Source organism: Paramisgurnus dabryanus, chromosome 2, assembly GCF_030506205.2.
Source record: "Paramisgurnus dabryanus chromosome 2, PD_genome_1.1, whole genome shotgun sequence".
NCBI classification, from domain to species: domain Eukaryota; kingdom Metazoa; phylum Chordata; class Actinopteri; order Cypriniformes; family Cobitidae; genus Paramisgurnus; species Paramisgurnus dabryanus.
Genome location: NC_133338.1, coordinates 26,313,993 through 26,329,881, shown reverse-complemented (window position 1 = coordinate 26,329,881; position 15,889 = coordinate 26,313,993). Strand labels below are relative to the sequence as shown.

The 15,889-nt window shown below is 39.5% G+C and overlaps 2 protein-coding genes across 10 annotated transcripts in view; one reads left to right on the top strand and one right to left on the bottom strand.

Annotated features, from left to right (window-relative positions):
• nucb2a (nucleobindin 2a) overlaps positions 1 to 15,889 on the top strand; it is a 572,456-nt gene that overhangs the window by 376,860 nt on the left and 179,707 nt on the right. The window lies entirely within an intron of this gene.
• sox6 (SRY-box transcription factor 6) overlaps positions 1 to 15,889 on the bottom strand; it is a 204,390-nt gene that overhangs the window by 184,491 nt on the left and 4,010 nt on the right. For 8 of the 9 annotated variants that reach the window (XM_073812455.1, XM_073812435.1, XM_073812450.1 and 5 more), the window contains exon 2: positions 14,974 to 15,099. The gene's annotated coding sequence lies outside the window, so the exon portion shown is untranslated. Of the gene's footprint in view, positions 1 to 14,973; positions 15,100 to 15,681; positions 15,797 to 15,889 lie in introns of all 9 variants that reach the window. The other variant, XM_073812436.1, reaches the window with a different exon arrangement.

The following is a 15,889-nucleotide window of genomic DNA, read 5'->3' as shown; positions in this document are numbered from 1 at the left end:
TCGATATTTTGCAGGAGGCGCAGGGGACTATTTTCGGCCACTATAATAATATCATTGCGCCTCCTGCAGCCATGTTACGGCAGCAAAGTCCTTTATTATTATGCCAGAATGAGAGTATAGTTCCTAGCCATATCTGCCTAGAAAATATCAACTTTTAATTATCCATCGGTCTAAGTACACGATATAACTACAGAAGAGTCAAGTTTTAAAAAGGAAAATATTGAAACTCTTTGGTTATTTTGGATATGATGCTAATGGTCTCATCAGATTCAATGGATTGTGCTAAGCTATGCTAAAAAATGGTACCGCCAGACCCGGAGATCAGCTGAGTGGATTCCAAAATGGTAAAAATCAAATGTTTCACTCTAGGGGAGCTGGAAAATGAGCATATTTTGAAAAAAGTGGAGTGTCCCTTTAAGTGGCTTTTGCATATGAGGCTGAGCTCCTCGTATATTAAATATATGTTATGTGAAGTGACTTCACAACCGAACTTGTCTAAAAATAAATAAAAAATCCCCAAAAATAAGATATCCAAATTAAAAGTCCACTTACAATGTAAATAAAAATTGTATTTATTTATTTATTTTCATTTCTGGGTTACTTAAAGAGATCTAAGCTGGGTGTGAACCTGTGAAGAGCAATTATTTCCACGGGAAAACAAACGCAAAATGCATCGCTAGGTGCATCGCCCGTCGACTGAAGGCCAATAATGTTTCAAAAATAAGGAGCATGCAGAAATGCACAAGAGTAGTACGCTAGAAAGAGCAGCCGAACAAAAACGAGCAACGTTCTTTCACTGGAATAATAAAGACATGTCCAATTTCATTGATCGCCCTCTTTGAAATCTGCCATTCGCCCACAAAAAAGCACATGCTTAGCCTAAGTGGGCCTGCTTAGAGTCGAGGGTTTACTGTTGTATTTATAAAGCATATTTCACTATTCCCATCTTGAGGAAATAGGGTGTTGATTTTAAATCAAACATCTCTCTTTAGACTTGCAGACAGCTCCTCGACCAAGGCAGACTTTTATGTCCGACACTGCAGATACATTATGTGTGATTTACCTTCTGTGAAATAACAACAGTGAAGCGCCGTATTAGGGGAAGAAAAGCTGACCAGCCACTACAAGGCCTCAGATTCAGCCCGAGAGGAATTCCAGTCGAATAAAATATAGCACAGATTCAGTACACGATTAAAATACAGCAGACCAAAAGAGCAGGGCCTTGTCTTTTTTTGTCACTGATTCAGAGCTTATTCCCTAGCTGTGGTGCGAGGCACTTTTTCTTTCTTATTCCATATTTATCCGCCCCCTACTATTGAGTTGGTTTATGGAAACAAGCTTGGTTTTCTCTCAGGTAATGTGTTTATTCTCCCGGTCTCCTCTTCTAGTTTACGGGGGCTGCCTGCTGTTCCGTCTCTCTCGCTCTCTTATCGCCCGTACTCTCACGGGGCATTTTAGCTGCTGAAATCCTGTTCACCACATACCGGTTTTAGAATCTGTGAAATGAGTGCAGAAGAAGCGTGGCCACAATGTCTGCCTGTGTTGCCAATGGACTCGAAAATGGGTCCGGGAGCTTTTTGTCCAGGGAATGCATAAATGGAAGTTTTTAACACCTCAAAGAAAGCCAATGCCTTTGTGTGGCCAGACGAGAGAGAGAGCCCTGGATCTCCTGAGGAGGCAGACATGCTGAGTGCTGCAGGACAAAGAACCTAAAGCTTAAAGCAGCAGGAACATACGTATACACACACACACACAAACGCTTCCCTCACACACGCTTTTATGGTACAATACGCACACATAATAAGAAACATATACACAGATAAAGGCACGAGGCACGCACACACAGGTCAAGGATGTGGAAAAACACAGAATGATGGATTGTTAAATGTTGGAAAGTTGTTGAATCGCCTCACGAAAGGCATTTCAGCGAGAATATGACCCGGCTTTGATGCCGCATCGCATAAAGACAAAACATTACGCTGAATTATGCAGATGCCATTCAAATCATACTAATAAAACAGATGAAAGAAATAATGTGGCTGAAAACCAATGCATGAAAACATTGATTGCCAGCATACAGATGATCCCTTATTGCAAATCATTTATTTTGTTTTCCCAAAAAGACAGGTTGTGCAGACAATCAGACAGCATATGCTTTGGCTGCTCACAATAAGCATTTAAATGCAAATATGTCTGATGCACAAAGAACCTGCAACTTCTGTCAGTGGCGACATAATCAACCTGCAATTGTTTCCTGACTCCGAGACATTTCAAGTGACAAGGTCTAAGCAGCGAGCATCTGTATTCAAATTACCGTGCTATTTAAGGCCTCGATCCGTACAGGGATATTTTTCTAACGGTAAGTCGTGCTGAAAGTCAATCATATGGTGAATTAAACCAGAATGGAAGCAATTGATCCAGAAAAGATCAGGTTACATCCAGGCGCACCGGTTGTGCGCAAATTATTTGTGTAGTTCCAGTTCAGACAGAGGAGCGCGCGTGCGGCCCGTTTTTCAAATATTACATTTGCAACTGAATCAGGGCTTCGCGGTTTGCATTCTTGATAAATGAACGAGATACAATTGAAATAAGAAACATGGTCAAGAACACAAAAGAGAAAAATTAATCGTGCGCTGTGTGCACTCTTTTTGAAGGATAGACGGAGCCTCGGGTAGGTACTGTACGCCAGAAAAGGCCTTGGTTCCCCAAGGATGAGTTTGTGTGGTATGTAAAATCTAAAAAATTTATTTCAGGTCTCAATTTGAATAACAACAAAAAAAAACAAAGTTACGACTCATCTGTACTCGCATACTTCATGCACAAGTTCATTTTTAATTCTTTTACCAGCACGCAGGGAGGAGCGCATTGTGCTCTAGGGTTTTGTCTGGTGGCTTCATGAAAATCCAGAAACATTCGGCTGTTTTCCCAGGCAGAGCAAAGGTATGAGCAAAAATAAAGATGCAACTATAAAACCCTTAGTTGATTTTCTTTTATGCTTAAAGTTCAAGAGCATACCCATAAATTCCTGCTGTAATTGTGTTTGGTACGGTTCAATGGGGGATCCGTGCTAAAGAATATAAAATAATTTACAATGCTTTTCTTTAGTTTTCTATTCTATTTTATAACAAAAAATCGCAAAAACCTACAAGGTCGTACGGGGAGATCTTATTAAGGATTTCTGATTAAATATTTGGTGCAAAATCAGAAGTAACACTACAAAAATATATATTTTTTTAATCAATACACTGTTATCCTCCTATATGTTGGAATGCAGGTGAATCTGTTAGTAGGGAAAAGTAAATGATGCATTTGAGAATTTTTCTGCAATCTAAATTTTCTAGAGAGGAAAATGATTTAAAAGATGGACACAAATCTCAGCTGACATGGCAGGGAGTGGCCTAAGCTCTCTCTCTCTCTCTCTCTCTCTTATTTACTTTATGTACAGTACAGCTCCTCAAAGGCACACGCAAAGCAGCTCCGCGGTTCCCTTTTTCCCCCTCTGAGAAAACAAATGTAGTGTTTGAGTCACTGATCAGTGTTGTAATTGAGTTTAACACTCCTTTTCTGCCGGAAAAAAAGAGTCTTTGAAATGAGGAGGTCAAATTACCTCTCCAGTCAGGCAATAAATAAGTCAAACAAGGTAAAGGCTCCTGCCAGCATATTTTAGTGCAGAATTCAATTAGTGCAAAACAGGAGATGCGTGGAGCTTCACTTAGCTATTAGATGCACGTCCCCTCCTATGATGCTCTTACACAGCTGATGGAGGACGCCTTTATTAAAAAAAAACGCTCAATCCTAGCGATTGCAGGGAAAACGTTTGGCAAAATGACATGCATCACATGACAGTGGCGGCAAGCTGGAGAGAGATATCCACAGATTTAATCTAACATTGTTAGCAAGTCACAATTCAAGTAGAAACACTAAACTAGCTCAAAATATAAAGGAAGAGAGCACGGTTTGGGAATTTTTTTCCACTATGCAAGTTTTGCTTTTCTCCATTATGTTGCTGATGTATAGTGGCAGTTTCCATTGATTTCTGAACAGGAGAAAGGAAGCCCCATGACGCAAGTCATGGGACTTCAGGGCGGTTGGACAACATATAGAACAAGGAAGTGAGTTGTGAACGCAAATGCATGGGCTCACACCTCAACACACCCAACTGGTACAATGTTGCTTTTGTGACATAATGCTCTTGAAAATAATCAAATTTTTCCTATCCTATGTATCCTGCAATAACAACTGACATCACGGTTTCAACCATATGCCCTGTGGCGCACGTTTTGCATTTTCTCAGCACGAAGGGGGATAAGAGAAACACTGTAAAACGGTTATTATATTTCGGATCATGCCCAGGGAACCTATTACAACATGACACGGACCACGTGAAACATCAGGAACCCTGAGAGACTAACTTCAATTTGTGCAAAGTCAAAGCTCATAACTTCACAACACACAGTTTAGGAGCCAGCCAACCTTTAAGAGAAAAAACTGAATAAAATAAAGACAACATTTTTACCGCCGTGGGTTTAGGGTGGTCCTCAATGTTCAACTCTCACCCCCTAAATGTGTTATGATATTAATAAAAACACAGTGCAACATTTTGAATTGTTCCTACAATATCTAGAGGTTGCTCAAAGCCTTTAAATGTTTCCAAAATGACATATTTAGCAAAAACTGTACCATTTAAAAACGCACAACACACATAAAACTTGCTTCTTGGATGGTAACGTTCCAGTAAACATATAGCGGGCTTGCTTTGTGTTGCTTCAGCCATTGTCTCAGTGTATATTGTCTATTGTGCTTCATTCACATTGAAGCTTTCTTGCTTTGAAAGACATATCAAAACTAAAACTGGAGTTTTAATTGCATGGAGCATGGTCAAATAAGTCCATTGCTGCTATATATTATTAAACAATTATACATGCTAGCACAAAGTATCATATAATACACGAATGTGTAAAACATCAAAACTCTACAACCTCTAAATAGTAATTAATATTGAATTTTTTTTGCCAATTTTATTTATTTATTTATTCAAACATATTGGTGGGGCGAGAGCATTTTAAAAGTTGAAAAATAAGGACCCCCTATTGCAGGTTCATGTTTACAGTATTTGTGAGATCTGTTTCTCTAATGCCTTATGAGAAACAGTCTTTCCCTGGAAGGTCTCTAAATGTGTGTCAAAAACAGGTGCCAGAACTCCAATGAGACGGGTCTCCCCCGGTATCCACACACACACACACACACACACACATTTGGCCGATGATAGCAACATGAGGTTAATATTATCGGCGCTGAAAACGCGACAGGTGGGTCACATGAAAGGTCTCTGATTTTCTCTCGCCCATGAAACACATGGTTCATATTATTCTCCAGCAACACTGACAACGATCCAACAAAAATATCAAGATGCTTCCACCGGCACTACTGTTCGGCACAATATTTTCAAATGTATCTTAGATTACGCAGCAAAGTAAATTTTCCCGGCCTACTGGGCTTCGGCGGGTAAATTAGAAGGGAAGTAAAAACGTAAATGAATAAACATACAGTAGGGACGTGGAAAGGTATTTAAGCCCGGGGGAACACAAAAGCAACGCATCACGAGCTAAAAGCATGAAAGGATCGAGCCCTCAGCTTAGTTGACTTGTGCACTTTCCACTCCAGTGTTTCAGCGATCGAGTGTGCCGTCGACTTGATTAGCACTCCTCTCTCTCTTTCCTTCACATTCAGTCTTTCTCTAAATCACAAACAACATGAGGAAATCTAAGAAATGTGGATGATTAGACCATAAAATTATCCATCACCTGAAACATCTGCATTTTACGGTGTATGTGTGCATGCTGGAAAAAATCCCATCTGTAAAAGTTTCGTTTTTGTGCTCCTTGTGCACAACAATGTTGCCGCGAATGTTTGGATGAGGGGGGATACGACTCTTTTCTAAAGTCTGTGAAAAGGCTGCAAGATAAGCAGCATTTACCCATGAATAGAGACGGGGCTAAGCTTTTTTATGTGTAGCTCGCCGAGCGCAAAACCATGCCCTGCTGAAATCAAAAAAAGAGCTAATAGTCAGGTTAGCCACTGTCATTCTAAGAAGGAAGTCGGTTGTGAAATTGTCAAATCGCCGTCTTTACGTTTTACGAACGCTCGCTGAAATGATTTATGAAATAGAGGCTATCACATGGCAGGCAATGTTTGAGGTTCTCGGAGGTGAGAGGAGAAAAGGTTGAAGCAATCCTAATCTTTCCACAGAAGACGGGCGCTAATAATGCGCTCCTTTATCTCCTTTGCTTAAACAGTGCATACTTTGAAGTTCACAAAAACGTGTGATACTCATCGAGCTCTCCAAGCGCACCAGAGTGGAGAGTAAGAAGGAGGCCTTGCCATTTCCCCCTTTCACATTCCTTACCGTTTCAAGTCTAATTTGCTCTGAAAGTCTTCTGTGTTAAACCCGCATGCCGGGCCGACAGCATGCGAAAACAGGAGTTGACTCCGTCTTCCCAATGCCAGCCATACAGCGCCCAGACATATATTGCTACACTACAGAAAAACTTGATATATTTTCATGGAGCAGGTTAAGAGAGAGGCTGAACGTTAATGGGCCGATATCTGCATGCACATTTTCTGCCCAATAGCAACAACTGAAAGGACCCAGATGAAATCTGTGTGGTAAAGATGATATCATAGCATTGTGGTCGCACAGCAGTCTGGCAGACACATACCTCACGCTGAAGAGAGAGAGAGAGAGGAAACTAAACTCCAAATAATGTTTCTCCTCGTCTTTCCCATTTGAATATTCATCCCGTTTCCACGTCCCCAGAAACTCTTCTAATCAGAGTCACTTCCCCTTTAATCACTGGGGCTGTAATTATGATTTGATAAAGCATTTTAGTGCACTCTTCAGTGTCACTCACATATCTATGCTTGGAATACCATATTAAGAGCTGTCAGCCCTTAAGGGGAGCACTTTCCAAACAGTGCTGATCCGAATACGGCAAACACGCCCATCGGCTCTAATTAAAATTATTACAGGTTTGAACATGCTAAAGCTACGGCTAGCGGTTCCTCTGAAAGAGAGCGAGTCGAGGGAAAACTGATGAGTCTAGCAGACTCTGTAAAGATTCCTCCCCGTCCCTCTGATGTGCAGTAATTGTTTAAACCTGAGTGGAAATGGCCAAGTGCCTTTTTCGACGTACGCCAACTAAAAAAACAGCCCTCTGTTGCACTTTCCTATTCTGCTTCTTCTCTAATTCCATCCAACACGGAGCTTGAAGGAAAAGCCTCCGGTTCCATGTTCCTCTTGGAAGAGCGAGCACTCGGGATGATCGTCGACCACAAGTTGATAATGATGACGATTTAATTAGAAGCCTCTCTCTGGTCTGGAGTCGGCCCAAACTCCTCCACCCTGCAGATGGAATAAATTTAGCAACAGCGAAGAAGAGCAGGGCCATCCTATACATCCTTCCTCCACCCCCCCTCCCCACAACTTCTCTTTCTTGTCGTGTAAGTACCACCTCCAATCAGAGACCGAAAACATTCTTCCCTTCTGACACCACACCGCAAGACGTTTGTGAGCCAGCGTCACTCAAGCTTGCATCCCTTCACATACATGTGCGCACACGCACTCACAACCAAACCAAACTCAATCATCAACATGTGTTGCTCTGGCATGGTTCCAAAATAGTAATACAATGCTTACATAATTGTCAAATAAGATCTTTATAATACAAAGCTGGGTCCAGGAGGAGAGAAGTGCTTTCAAGGTAACTCCACAGCTTTGGAACAAGTGCTTTAATACGACAAGAAAGGCCTGAATCTGGGACGGCCAGCGTTGCAGTGAGAAAATGTCTCATTTGCATCCCGGGAGGTCCTTGGGGGTTTGGTTTAGCCCTGTGTCATAGTTTCAGTTTCTTTCCTAGTACAGAGTTTGCGTGTACTCTGAGTGAGCTCTTTTCAGCAGCGGGCCCATAATGGAGCTCTGCAGGACGACAAGCCTGCTGGTGGAAAAAAGGCTGGTGAGACTGTAAACCTGCCAGGATCGCCAAGTTTTCCATCATCTCTCTTTGTTTTGCTCGCTTTATTTCTGCGGAGCTTATATTAGTGTTGGGTGATTTTCTCCAAAGTGGGATTGTCCGATCTCAGCCTGTGAGAATCACAGATACACAATAGTATAGTCCTACATGTATGTAATATTTATCTATTACAAGCCTTTGGATTTGAGGCTAAAAAACAGAAGCTGCTTTACTTTAAGGGCAGCTGGCAACACTGTCACAATCGCAACTTAGTTAAAGGATTAGTCCATTTTCTTAAAAAAAATCCAGATAATTTACTCACCACCATGTCATTCAAAATGTTGATGTCTTTCTTTGTTCAGTCGAGAAGAAATTATGTTTTTTGAGGAAAACATCCCAGGATTTTTCTCATTTTAATGGACTTTAATGGACCCCAACACATAACATTTTTAATGAAGTTTCAAAGGACTCTAAACAATCCCAAATGGGCATAAGGGTCTTATCTAGTGAAACAATTGTCAATTGACAAGAAAAAAAATGCACTTTTAAACCACAACTTCTCGTCTATCTGATCGCCACCGCGACCTCACGTAATTGTGTAATGCCATGGAAAAGTCACGTGTTACATATATGAAACGCACATTTGCGGACCATTTTAAACAATAAACTGACACAAAGACATTAATTAGTATCATTCGACATACAACAATGTCGGACCGGTCCTGTTTCTCCATACTTGTAAACACTGGGACATAGTTTTGCTTTCGTCATCCGTGACTTCTTGATGTGATGAGGTATTGCGTGAGGTTGCGCTGGCGCGTCACAAGACCAGAGATAGACCAGAAGTTGTGGTTTAAAAGTACATATTTTCTTTATTTATCACTAGATAAGACCCTTATGCCTCGTTTGGGATCATTAAGAGTCCTTTGAAACTCCGTTGAAACTGCAATTTTAAACTGCATTAAAACTTTTAGGTGTTGGGGTACATTTAAGTCCATTAAAATGAGAAAAATCCTGGAATGTTTTCCTCAAAAAACATAATTTCTTCTCGACTGAACAAAGAAAGACATTAACATTTTAGGTGGTGAGTAAATAATCCGGAATTGTTTTTACGAAAATTGACTAATCCTTTAAACATGATGCCATTTATCCGAGTGTGCAGTTGATGCCCAGGTGCACTGTAAATTACTTGCCAAGAAATGTAAAAAGTTGGATAAATAAAAAAAATACTTCAATTGGTTACGCCAATAGAAAACATTTTTTTTTCAACTTACATTTTTCACTAAAAGCATTACACACTCTCACACAGGGAAAAGCTCATACATGATGAAAATCACGCAAGGCACATTGGTCGCAAGTGCAGGTTATGCGGGAATATTAATGTGAAAGTATGATGATAATGGCATAAAACATTAAACGGAAAACAAGCCAACTTTCTTCATGAAGGCTATCGCTATTGGCAATGTCTGACTATCCTTGACAAATGAAAGTATCATCTATCGGCACAATCCTAGCTAAATTCTGGGCTAAGATGAGCGGTTCAGCCTGTACGTGTGCGACTGTGTGTTTGTGCCAGTGTGGGTAACCTAAAAAATTGTCCAAGAGTATCCAAGGAAATGCATGGGAGGTGAAACCACAAGATGTGCTCAATAATTTCAGATTTTTGTTACCCTATTAAAAACAAAGAAATGGGCACCACATGATGGTTCACTCATTTCGACTGAAACAGCTCTCTGACACACAGCTCTACCCACACAGCGAGACTGCTCACAAAAAAATGAATTACGTTTCAAGCCCTTCCTGACCCATAGATTTAGCATGACAAACTAATGCAAAAAAGGATGATTTTTTATTTAATTTCAATTTGTTTTCCACTCCTCCGCAAGTACATACTCACTTTTTCCAGCTTGGTGTTCTCACTTTGGTGTGGTTAAAACATACTGGCAAAGCCAGGGAGAAAGATGGAGGGGAAGAGAAAAGACATTGGATACACTGCAGGATGAGTGAGTTCATACTGCTTCGTTAGGATTATGGCATTAGATTTAGGAAACTACTTGCTTGTCTTCTATCTCTTAGCTTGCGGTGCCGTGACCCAAAGAACGTTAACCATTGCATGGGTTCTCAACAAAGACACCCAGCCCCACGGCTGCAGCTTTGAAATAAGACTTGCATCATTAAGTGCCGAGTCTCTTCACATGAAGACCACTCAGACAAGACGCTCTAAACAGTGATGGCAAGAATGGCAGATCACGCTAACACACACATACTCATCACATCAGCTGCTGTCACCACTTGCCCCGTCATCAAAGCCTGTTCATGGTCACATACACACAGGTAGTCAAGTGCTTTCGCTCAGCCTGTCTGTTTGCTGCACACTACATCTTATTCCACTGACTGTCAGGAAACAGACTTTAACTCTCCTTCTTCAGAAAGGAGAGAGAAAGAGTGAGAGAGGTTGTGGTTTAGTCTGCTGAAGCCATTTTCTCATGACGCACAAGTAGCACAGACGGCAGAAAGCCTTAAAACATCGAGCGGGTGAACATAATCATGGCGTAAGGAAACAAAAGGAGTTGGTTTCAGAAATACTTCAGTTAAGACACACAACCACAGAAGTCCTCCTCTCTTTTTGCCACCCTCCTTTGTCACTTTCTTTTGTTTCTGGCATCATGCATCCTGAGTTTCCACAGACACTGAAGAAAAAACTATGGAAGATGTGATTTTGGCATCTTTCTCTCAAAATTTCCATAAATTTAGCAGACTCTCCGATGTCCTATCGCTTTCAAAGACTAGTACAACAGGTATCTTTGCAACAGCCTACCAGCTTTCATCAAATAGCAAGAAATATGCCTCGCGCATTCTGAAAGATTCAGAAAAAAGCCAATTATGCTGTTTATGAAGACTTTCTTTAACAAAACAGAAAGGTCCCTGAAAATTCAAAAGGCATTTTTGTGCAGAGGAGAATTTTGCTATGAGGTTTGAGACACAAATAATTCTTTTGCACTGATAACAAATCCCACTTTCTGTGTTTAAGACTGTACAGCTTAACTGATTTTAGAAGAGAACATCAAAATATATTTGTATTGTATAGATCAATGTTATAGAAAAAATAACCCTGATTGTATACAGTACCAAACCGTCCAAAGAAAATATGAAAGAAGAAAAGAAGACTTTGGTAAAAGCAATTTCAGACACAGCCTTGCAAATCTCAATGTCATGTTGGATAAAGTTCTCAGACTAACTCACTGCTTAAGTCAATGTCCCATCATCCTATAAAACTCCTCATAGGAATGTAGAGCATGACATATTGACCTACTTAGTCGCATGTAGATGTACTATGAGTTGTAAATAAAGGACCAGCTTGACTGGTTCACATCAGTAGAGCATCCAGAATGAGCAGTGACTTCTGCTGTGTGCCACGTAATGAAAAGCATTAATGGTCGATTATTTTCTACCATGGCAGACCAGGATTATTAAACATGTTGTACTAAAACATTCACTGCTCCTAACAAGGGTATATAATTATCTGTGTTGTCATCATAATATGTAGCTGACAAAGCACCCTTTCACTATAATAAATAAAAATGATGTAATACAAAACCATAAATTTAAATATTGATTTTATGCGACTTTAAATAATTTAAGTAGTAAAGCAATAAGCAAAATATATATAATCTCCTGGTTCTATTTCTGATTATGTAGGTTCCTTTACATAAAAACACACATGCAAATACCCATACCTTAAAAGATAAAACACACTAACCGTTCTGCTCCATTTAACCAAGTTAGCAATGATGTTTGCTTTTATTGAAATAAACAATAAGAACATATCCGCGGCAAGAAGTCCATATCAAAAGATTCTCATAATTTATTCATGCACCAATTAAAGGTTAAACATGTGCCAAAGCCTGTGTGTCAGAGAGCAGCTGCAGCGATAAGAGAGAGCCCACAACAAGAAGGTTAAGGAAAAGCAAACTAACTTTGTCTTGAAATGGTTTTGGCCAGGAGACAAGCTCTCCGCAAAAGAGCATGGACTGGCATAAACATTTGTACAAAATTATAAGCGCATTTGTAGACGCATGCAGAAGCAACCGCCTGCGCACGGTTCTCCGTGCTCGCTCTCTCCCAGCAAACCCTCCACCCCAGTGTGTAAGTGTGTGTGTGTGTATGGGCTCCAAACCACTGCATTTTAATTACTGCCAGCAAGCACAGTGAACCCCTTTGAAATGGAAATGGACCCAGAATCTTCTATTGCACCGCAGAAATCTTCTTCTGATTTAAAAAAAAAAACAATATGCTGCACCACAGCCTAGACCTGATAAAGCTGATAATAACCACCAATAAAGCCAGTGTCAACAACCTCACAGTCGCCGAGATCCTTAACATTACATCTCCATATTCATGTTTGCTTATAAAAGAGCTATAGAAGAGAAAGAAAATATTAAGAACATCAGGGCATATCTGGCATGTACCTAATTCCAAAGAATTGTAAGCATTATGTATCACACAACACTTGGTTGCAGCGAAGTTCAAGAACGTTTGAATTAGAGCAATGGTGTATATTGATGATGAGATACATTTAAAGAGCAGATTTCTTCGTGTGCACACCTGGCTATCTGGCCAGTGCTGTGAAAAGATTAATTTTAAAATAAAAATATTTCAGGATGAAAGCCTCTGCCTTACTGGTTATTGTGCAGCATTGGCCTATACACGAACCTACTTTCATCTCTGGGCAAATAGATGCCCTTCATTTATATAAAGTGCCAGAGAAATCAAAGACATTTTCATTTTTTAAAACCTCGAGTGACTAACGTCTAGACTTTAGGTTGAAAAAGAGCAAAACAGAGAATGTCTTAAGTTTGGACATTCACAACTGTATTGGTATTTCATAAGGCCTCCTGTGCTATAGCTATACTATCTTTATTTTAGAGGCAAGACTGCAATTTGGGCGTGTTGTTAAGGCACAGATAAGTATAGGTTGGATAATTTGTACTTGCGCAGGGAGAAAGAAATACTTAGGTCTTAATGTTACAGGTCTTCAAAAAACTACACATCTATTTATTTATTCACTGTCATTTGATTGTTACAACATGATCACAGCTTTAAGGTCAATATTACTGTCTACATAAATGATTAAATCATAAAAGATACTGGTCAGCGCCGGGGAAATCGAGCAGAAGTGAGTGTGCCAACTTCATCCATGACAATGGATCTGTCATTCTCTGAAACTACAGTGGACAGCTGTGAGAAAACTCACTGCCTGCTGTATATGCACTGATCAGTATAACTAAATTTAAACAAAAAAACGGTTTCTTGTAAAATGAAAAGAAATTCATGCCTTATACAAAAAAAAAACATGCTGCACATCTATGTGTCTGCCTGATTTTACAAATTAGTAGCTTAAACTTACTATAATTAAAAGTGGAGCAGATTCTGGCAGAAAGAATCTGCCACAAAAGAAGAAAGGCTTCTAATAAACATGTTGCCATCGGTTTTGATCATTGTTGAAATATTCCGAAGCAAATTAGCTAACACTTATAAAGACAGATGTCACAACATGTGCCGCCGCATTTTCTCGTCATGCATTCCTCCCCTACGGCTGGCGTGCTGCTTACCTTTACCAGGCCTGCTGTTGTTTACCTCCAGTGTTGTTTATCATTAGGATTCTGCTGGCACTGTTCTAACCCCACTGATACAAGGCACTACCAGATGAGAGTTACACCTAAGCATCTTCTACCGTTTCATCGTGTTCAATTCCACTAAATACATCTCTGTGTGTTTTGCGTACGTGTCGGATAATACCCTGACACATTACAAAAAATGTCATTTAAAACTTAAGCTATAATTTTTAAATAGTGGCTTCATGTGAAGGTCATACATTTTTACTGAGAATAAATTTCAGCATCCATTTACTGAAGCGGAGTAAAAAGTTCTAATGTAATAAAATTACAAATTTTAAAGATTTTGATTGTTCAACAAACTAGAATAAGCCAAACGTGGCCACATAGCTGTATCAAAAAAAAATCCATCCACATCCATCGTCAACGAATGTTTCTTTATGATACACATCCACTTAAGGTGTATAAATGTTCTTAAACATTAAAGACATTCATGTAAACTTTGCTTCAATGTGTTAAGTAATTATAACCAAACCTACATTTGGTTATTCAAATAATGGAATAAGGGTCAATAAAAATTCTGCAAATTCCTTAACTGTGTAAATTTACAGCACGGATAGCAGAATACCGAACACCTAATATAATAATTCACAAGTAAGACATATGGCAGAGAACCTCCAGAAACAACAGACTGTGGCTGGCTACACAAGCACATGAAAGGGAATTATTCAAAGTTCATTTACTGTCCAGATTTTAGGATTGATAACACATTCGGCTGATGCCAGCTATATGCAATGATGTCCCAGAAGAAGCCATCAAAAGTCTCTTTACACATACTAAATTATACAGCATACAATAAACTATATGGACAGACAAGTGATCGTCTCATGCCAGAAATATTAGACGAATGGAATATTATATTAAGTTTTGACATGGGCGACTATAGACCACAAATTCACATTCAATGGGGGGGAAGTATCTGCAAAATGGTGATGTATTTAAACATTCTGTTTTGAGCATGTCATTTTCACAATTTTGATAACAGCAAATAGTTAGTCTGAAAGGTAGACTGACACTATGCAACAGTGCATTCAAACACTTTAAAGTAATTCAATGCATAAATCATAAACATCCAAAACCATCACATAATGCATATAATCTGTTTCAGTATTTTAAAAGAAACACACCTTGCTGGGTGAGATGTAGGCTACTGAGTAAAGAATAAAAAGCAAAGATGTAAAGCTAACTACAAGTGAATATTTCATTAGTTAAAAATGTCATCAAGTGATATCAAACTGGGGTATATTTAAACACAAGCATGTTTTCACAGAACAAATCTCTGAACTTACTGGCACCATAAGCGTTTGTCTGCGATCTGCCGGTATTGTGTGTATCTGCTCGCAGGATCCAGTGAGGAGAGTGTCTTTACTCGCACAAAACCACAAGTTCCTCCCCAAATCCACGGACAGCAAGTCCTTAAAAAACAAACAAACGGAGATCGTCATTATATCTCCGACGGTTCAATTGAAAATGAAAGTGCATCTGAGGAATGCATTTGTCGGTGAAATCGTTATAAAGCTGCGCACAAACATTCATTCTACTCAATTTCAACATATAAAAAATAGGAATGCCTGAAAATGGAGATGAATAAAACTATTTAACTTTAAACACAGTACAGGAGTTTAAAAAAGTAAGTTTAAAAATATTATACACAGATGCGGACAGTCGATGAGTGGGATAATAAGAAATTCACCATCAGCGTGCCATTGATAGTTTTTATATTAGATATATTTTTAAAATAACCTATTAAGTTTTATATTATATGTATGTGCATAACGCATTTAATATATTTCAAAGCTGTTATAAAGGTGCCTATTATCCGTCTTTTTATTGCATGCCTTTGGAAAAATGTTGTCTATCAAAAGACATCCTTTTTCAAAGGCAGTGAATCCGTCTATCTCTATTGAGTGCAGCAGATCCCTGTATAGCGATCAGGACAATGTGCTGAACAGGCAGTCTAATTATAAATGTACCATTGCGCTCCGGTGCCATCTTACCTTATGAGGAAACAGCTAACAGCAACTGCTCAAAACAAAATGCCATTACGGGCTCAACTTCACCCCAACAGAGGGACAAGCCAAGGGGATTGTTTTTCAAACAGCCCCCCTCTCACTTAAGACAAGAATGTATTATTAGACACCCTGTTATTCTTACAGACTGGACACAATTTCGGGAGAGAAAAACTAGCAAAGTTAAGCTGTGTTT